Here is an 8,580-nt window from a genome sequence, read left to right on the forward strand (position 1 = left end):
CTCGTAAAAATAACGTGCAACTGAGTGGGCATTCCGCCGATATGCGTGCCATCAAAACGTAGTTCTCAGGGAAATTCAGCTTGACATAGAATTGGACAACGCTGGCTCTTTGAATTTCAGGAATGACTCATTTAAGCCAGCTGAGTGGAGTGGAACAACAAGAAATATAGTGTATCCATCAAGGAAACAACGTTCAACCGAGAATTGAACTCACGAGTGTGAGTGAAATACCCTGACCACTAAAGCACACGCCGTCGACCTCGGCGGAATTTGAGCACAAAACGTGACGGCAGACGAATTACCGCTAAGCATTTCGCCCGGCATGCTAACGTTTCTGCCAGCTCGCGGCCTTACTACAACAACATATTGCAAAGAAACAGCGATAACAAAGGAATAACATTAAGCTATTGGTTTCATTATTAATCCGGTTTAATCCAGGATCGGGGAAGGATTATAGGATTATAAATTATTAATGTTGTATAGTTCCATTTTTATCATTATATCATTATACTCACAATAACCATACACAGCATGGGTGTATACTGACCGTGAGTGTGTGTGTGTAAGTGTGTGTGTATTCACATCTACCAGGGTATTGTATATGTATGAACACACAACCCTATACATACATTTGTGCATGAAAACGTGTGTGCGTGTGTGTGTATGTGTGTGTGTATCTACGATTGCATATATCTGTACGAAGAAGTATATCTGTGTAGGGACGCATGTGTATGTGCGTCGACATATCTGTGTGCGTGTGTGTGTGTGTGTGTGTGTGTTCTTATTGCTTCATTTCTATGCGACCTCATTGAAAGCTTTTCAGCTTCCTGAATCCCCCCTCTTTCTCTCTCTCTCTCTCTCTCTCACTCTCTCTCTCTCTCTCTCTCTCTCTCTCACTCTCTCTCATTTTTTCTCGCATACTTTCCTTGTCCTACCTTTTGCCTGTAATTATTTTTATCTTATCTTTTATGCATTTATCCCTGTCTTTACACTATCTCTATTTCTAACACTCTGATACCATAAACAGTTTTTCACCTTTTTATCTCTCCTCTGTAGGGCTGCAGCTGATAATGTTGGTATGTGTGTCGATGCGAGTGCAATTTAGAGCCATGACCAAATGCAGTTCTCTCTTTTATCAGCAAATAACTGCAAATGATGCTTCCATCACGAATGACACATAAAAAGAGTTCTTGCTATATGGATACAGTTTGATCTAATTAACACATTTGTTTAACTGAATTCATTTCACGATGGCTGCAGATGGTCTAAACTCTTATCAGTAAACCACCTCTTCAGTATCGTTAGAACTCAGATGGTTCGTGGACCTGCAGGTACATTGGTTTGAAATTGCCTTTCAGTGGCTGAGAACAAACGCACCCAAGTTCCCGAAACAATTTGTCAAGAAGATTGAAACAAGAGAAAATAGCTGTGTTAATTATAGAAGAAGCGCTTAGATGATGGAAGTTTCGAAACCTTGACATCAACAGCAGATGAAGATGAATAGCGCCGCCTCTGACCGAAGGTTATAATTCACACGTCAAGTCGGAGTCCTGCAATTCAATAGAGTCCGGGCATATCATCAAGGAAGTGGACATTGCAATATCTAGTGAGACGCAGCAAAGCTGTAGCGAGGAACTTACTCAAATTCAGAAAGGACAAAGTAATATGAGTAATGTGGTTGTGGTTCTTTGGTGCTTTTTCGATTTCTCCTTCACAAAGATCCTCCCTTCATTCAATATTTTGTTATGCAGTCAAGAAATTTCCAACGTTTTTACTTCATTCACAAACGGCTGCAAGACAAGTACAAAGTCCAAAGGAAACAACGCTTACTGCCTTTTTAAAGCCATGCTTCAATATTTTCTTTACAAAACGTTATTATGCATTTAGAGTCTGCCTTGATATTCCTGGTAAAGCAAGCAATTAAGAGGACAAATCGACATGCTCTTGTTGAAAGGCCACTTGATACAAGTTTCATCAGTGCAATTTAATGGGAGTAGAGTGTACATTGCAGTCAACATAAATTTTTCTTAGAACAACATTTACATTGCGTGATAATGCAATTATATCCAGAATTCTACCCAACAGATCTTTCCTTTCGATTTATAGAACTTCATTATCAGGAACAACTAAGCTTTGCTATCTCAATTAATAAATCCTTAGGGCGAACATTTGCGGTTGCTGGGCTGAATTGCTAGGAATTCTGTTTTATTCATGGGTAATTTTATGTGTCAGATTCGAGAGTTGTAAGCCCCTATAATCTTTTTTATGTTCTCTGTTGACCAAATTGAAATCATTGATCAAGAATCGTTGATATGCTGAGCTTCAAAGTATCTAATATGCTGGGTACAGAACTAATTTCATATAATCTGGGTTTCGTCGCAATATTTAATACAATACTTGTGGATGTGTTGGTTTCCTCTAGCAGTTTACCTATTTCCACACCGGTTTCTACTCCATTTTCGAATTCTTTTAAGAACTAAGGAAGTACATAACTATAAAATAATATCATTAACAACAGTTTCAAATGAAATAAAACTTCTTGCGCATTTATCTAAGCCATACCATTTCTACAATTGAATTTGGAATTAAACTAATAATACTGAGTGCGTATAAGTACAATGCATTAGACACCTCACTGTAATAAACATATTGGAAAGCAATTTAATTTCTTACTTCAGAAACAACTTTTCAAGAGATATACAATAGTGTGCTATAAAACCGAATATGAAGAAAAGACTGGGCCATTTGTATTTGCCTATTTTCCAGGAGATTGCCGGGTATTTAGCAAATGTATTCGTGTTTCCATTATTATACTTTCACCATACTACTTACTATGCAATAATCAGACACCATACTGTGACTATGCCACTACTGGTTTGCTAAGTCACTATTATAGTTTAAAGCAATGGTTCTCAACAGGGGGTCATATGTCCGTTAGTGGACATATGATTTTGTTAAACTTTATGTGAAATATATTAGTTAACATCCTACAATGCGCAAAATATCTTAATAATTGTTTCTATACAATACTTAGTAATATTTAATTATGAAAATATAGGAGGGTCCATTTGAGTAAAATAAGAATCAAAGGCGTTCTTTAGGTAAGAGAAAATGGTTTAGAAACCCAGCTTTAAACTATTATAAACATACTACATCTGCACCATTACACTCGCACACCACCATCACTACATTCTCCTGTACTATGACCATGACACTATACCAGCAGTATTCCACCACCACAACATTAAAACATCACCTCCATATTCTGTATTATTATCCTCACCATCACTATACTGCCATTTCCACCACCACGTCACTACTATATCATATACTATCACCATACTGTACCACCCCGCACCTCGTCACACGTCCTCACCTCTATGACTTATACTATCACTATGACACTACATCAACACTATTACATCCCCACACTACCATTAGATTACGTCTATACATCATTAGTCTAAACTATCATCGTGACCACTTTACCTCCTCATCGACACTACACAGACACTACACTACCATCGCTATAGTATCACTGCCTCACTACATCACTACTTTACTCTGTACTATCAATGTGGCCATGTGCTACCACTACACTACATCCCCACCATACCTTACATACTAACGCATTTGCACTACACCAACACAAATTCGATGCTGTCACTACACCAACAACAACCAGTCCGAATTTATATTTCACACCAGCAACGCTGAGAGAAAGAGAGAGACATATAGAGGGACAGACAGACTGGCAGACAGAGACAGACAGAAGGAGACAGACTGAAAGAAGTGTAGGTGTAGAGGGATGGGGATGCGGAAGTAATATGTCACATGACACAAATGGGTGGGGCCATACAAGAATGTTAACACCCAGTTCTATTAGGTAAACAGACCGATCATGACAGCTGTGTGGGTGTTTAACACAGGGTATAATGTTATGTGCGACAGTAGGGCTGTTGTTGAAGCATGGTTACTGTATGGTACTGACGGTGATAGTGGTGCATTGTGACATTGGTGTTGATGGTGTAGTGTTAGGGGTGATAATGGTCGTGTTAGTGCTATACTAGTGTTGGTGCTGGTATTTGAGATGAAGATGTTGGCGTTATCATACTGGTGGTGGTGATGGTCATGATGAGCGTGACGAAAGTGGAATTGAAGTTGATGGTAGCGTTGATTATAGTGGTAGTGCAGGTATTAGTGTAGATGAAGTGGTGGCAGTATTATCCGTTTTCTTCTAGCTGTTTATAAATAAATCACACCCTAACCCTAATCCTAACCCTAACCCTAATCCTAACCCTAACCCTAACTCTAACCCTAACGTCAATCAAATCACGTGTGTGATTTATTTATAAACAGAGATGTACGGAGAATACTGGTAAGACGTTCAGTTACTTCCCTTCAATATTTTTATTTATTTTTTTATCCCCCCTAAACTTGAAGATTACCGTCTAGTTATTATGTCGACGCTTCCTCTTTCGCTGGTGAGAGTCCTTCCTAACAGTGTTTGTATTATGGGCACTCAGTTTGTAAATCACCATGGAATCTGAAGATTTCATGAATACTTAAAGTCTTCCTCCTTTAAAATAATTCAACAAATACAGAATTTTTTTAATAAATCAAAAAGTGATTGATGACACTGTTTTTAAGTTACGCCGTGATTTAATAAAAGCAAAACTTCTTTTGAGAAATAAACTCTACACTTTTAAAATCTTTTTTTACTCTTTAACTATAGACATTTAATGAATTCTGTGCTTTACTTTGGTAATAAAATATTGTCGCTAGCTAAGTTAAAGTGGCATTCGCCTATTGTAAATTTCTTTCAAATCTTATCAACAAGATTGTTAAATTTATAAAAAATGTTGCAAATATACGCGTAAACTGAAAACTAATTTCAAACAAATTTACGACGTTTAATACCCGAAATTACAAAAGTGAAAATGTTTAAATTAAATATAAGGCACAAACATGTCATTGCAATATTAGATCGGCGGACCTTTAAATTTGAAGCAAAGGAATATACTTGTCTTATTTAACTTGGATAGAATAAAATGCTATTAAATGCTTGTTGTTCTAGTGTTGCATGATGATTTAGTGGACGACTTAGAAGAGTAAAAGAAACCAGTTTCTTAATTGACAGGTCAACTGATATAAACAATACAAAGCTAATGAGATTTTGTGAGTAGTTTTCCTATAAACATCAAAGAGTTCAAACAGGCTTTTTAGGGATTATTCCTCTAGCAACAACTGGTGAAAATCCCTATAATGCAGTTGATATTTTGTTGAGCAATGAACAAAAAAATAAATTATTGTATTGGACTAGAGAGATGGAGCAACTTATGTTACTAGGAAACGCAATCCAGTGTTTTTGACATCCAGAAATATAAACCCAAATATTAAGCTCGTTAAAGCTACATACCGCAGTTTGACTTTTTGCTGCTGAAAGATGTTCGTCTGTTTGTCTTCTAAAGCTTTACTAATATCAGAAATAGCAAAATGGTTTAGCGTTAGTGGCTTTGGTCGAGATGATTACAAGAAATCTTATTCAGTAATGACAAATATCTGTCAGCACAAGCACGATTCGTTGGTTAACTGATGGGAAAGGTAAACAGGTAATCTCCCAGCAATGGGAGGATTTCTACGCATAATTTATGTTCAAATATTGAAAAAGGAAAGAATTTTACGCAGTGTACTGGAAATTCTATGCTTCATGACAAAACTAATGAATTTAATCTTCATTTTATATCTCCTATTTATTTTAATTTTGAGTCTGTAAATGCAGCGTTTGAAGTTTCCAAATCCAATCCTAGGTACATTTTTCAAGGCCTTGAGAATCTTTGACATTTTATAGTACTCGTACTTATGTACGAGTACTATAAAATGTACGAGAAAGAAAATGTAACAGGGTTTATAGCTTAGATATTGCTTCGCAGAAGTTTTCATCGGGGAAATGAGTTGACTTTATTTGATATTCTTATATGAGAAGAATATAGTTTAGTGTTTTATTGGATCATTACATTAAGTCAGGGACCTAAGCAATGCAAATCTCTGAAGTCTGAATCCTGTTCGTTCAGAACATGTGCTTTAGGTAGAAGAATTCCAGGAAAAGATGTAATTTCCTTCAATACCTGTCTCCCGTGTCACATAATGAATTAATAATATCGGAATATTTCAACCTTGTCAACATGTTTTCCGGAAAACCAGGTCTTTGAAAATAATGTGCAGGTTTTGTGAATGCTTCTTCAAATTCGTCCTATGTTGAGCACACATTTCCAATGAGGTATGTTAATTTTATGTTTTGGGCTAAGATTTCATAAGTTCGCAGATTTGCATCAAGAAACACGGGAAGACATTGTTCAGTTTAACATGGATACCTTGGAAGTGTATGCAATTCTCCAAACAAAATTTGGGTGAAACTATATGACAGCAGTGCCAACATGACGGGGAAGTTTTATAGTACCCAATCGAAAATGTTATACACAGCTGTACTGTCACAATGTTTATATGCTTGGTAGGAAAGGCCGTATCAACAGCCATAAGAAATTTTGAAAGAACTCGAGAGATTTTAATTCCATTTGTAAGCAATGCGAATTTCTTTAAGAAAATAAATTGTCTTTTGTATTCTGTCTTGCTTTTTGTTTTTCGTTACATGAGACGTAGAAAACAAGATTGAAAATGTCAATGTTTTGCTTGTTCAAATGCCAGATGATTGCTGATATAATGTGTTGGCTCAAAAACCAGATTGAAAGTATCAAACATCAACTTTATTTAGTATTATAAGATGATTCAGGGCTTAACAACTAAGTTAGAAACTGAAGTATGATATTAGTATAGATAGCTAAAATGCTTTGGTTGTTTTAATTCCGGCTCATGGTTGGTATAAGGTTTTGGCTTCAGTAAATATTTACATTAATATTATTGAAACCAGAGGCGTTATATTTTAATGTGGAAGTAATTTGACATAGAAACTTTCCGTCGAAATTTAAAGTGACGACGAAACAACTAGGAAAGTATCTGACATAAAGCGAAGGAAGATACGTCAGATTCTTGATATGGAAGCCAAACTATACCCTTCCATTAAGGGTGGTGTATTTGAAGAAGAAGAAGAAGAAGAAGAAGAAGAAGAAGAAGAAGAAGAAGAAGAAGAAGAAGAGTGAAACTACGATAAATTTCGCGGAAATGCCCAGCATACATAACTCACAAGAAGCGGTCTCTTCCTGCATGGAATTATGTTTCATTTATGTGTTTGTTCATTGATTATATTGTGTTATTGATTACATTAATTGTGAGTGGATTTGGAAACTGAAAGAGACACGTCACGTGTCACGTGTGTGTGTCTGCGTGTGAGAGAGAGACAGTGAGAAAGAGAGACAGTGAGAGAGAGAGACAGTGAGAGAGAGAGACAGTGAGAGAGAGAGACAGTGAGAGAGAGAGACAGTGAGAGAGAGAGACAGTGAGAGAGAGAGACAGTGAGAGAGAGAGACAGTGAGAGAGAGAGACAGTGAGAGAGAGAGACAGTGAGAGAGAGAGACAGTGAGAGAGAGAGACAGTGAGAGAGAGAGACAGAGAGCGCGATCATGTGTGTGCGTGCGTGTATGCCTGTGTGTGTGTGTGCATGAGAGAGAGAGAGACTGTGTCTGTGTTTGTCCCTAACCTCCACTTCACAGTCGGTGTTGGTGTGTTTATGTCCCCATAACCTAAGCGGTTCGGCAAAAAAGACAGATAGAATAACTTTCAATCTTAGAAAGGCAATAACATCTAGGATTGATTAGTACGACTAAACAAACAGAAGAGATAAAAGAGATACAAGAGTATTTCTGTATTTGCCAAGATGCATGCAGCGTGCACGGCCTTCAGTAGCGTTCGATCTTATTTCTCAGTGATTTCAGTGCGTATTGACGGAATTGTTCTTTCCAGTGTCGCACTGAAGCACTGATGTTATTCAAAAATTGAGTGGTATAACAATGTTTGTATTACATAGAGATATGAACATTCTTCTTTCATAATTGCATCATTTGGTTACTTGTAACCAACAGAGCTTTTGTTTACCAATTACGACATAAAACAAATGAATAAAAAATATTCGCCAGTATGTTATATCGATTTGCTGCAGAAGCTGAGTTGTAAAGAGGAAGTGGAATCGCTACAGTAATACGTTTCCTGCTCTAATAGAGATGAAACAATGAATCCAAATTCAGTTAATGTACAAACGCATCCGTTCACCTGTATATATAAAGTTCTACAAAGAATTACATACAAGCACGAGATAATGTGTGTGTGTGTGTGTGTGTGTGTGTGTGTGTGTGTGAGAGAGTGAGTGTGTATTGCATGTGCGTCTGTGTGAATAGCTAAATAGACAAATTGATGGATAGTTCAATATCAACGAACAACGGTATATATGAGCATCAACATACATAGACCAATGTACACGCCTATATTCAAATATATATGTGGGGGGGGGGGTGCTTCTGTGTGTGTGTGAGTGCGTATGCGGTTGCGTGTGACTGCGTATGTGGTTGCGTGTGTGAGTGTTTGTGTATGTATGTATATGTATATATAAATATATACATCTGCGCATTC

The sequence above is a fragment of the Octopus bimaculoides genome, chromosome 20 (genome assembly GCF_001194135.2).
Source record: "Octopus bimaculoides isolate UCB-OBI-ISO-001 chromosome 20, ASM119413v2, whole genome shotgun sequence".
In the NCBI taxonomy this organism is placed as follows: Eukaryota; Metazoa; Mollusca; class Cephalopoda; order Octopoda; family Octopodidae; genus Octopus; species Octopus bimaculoides.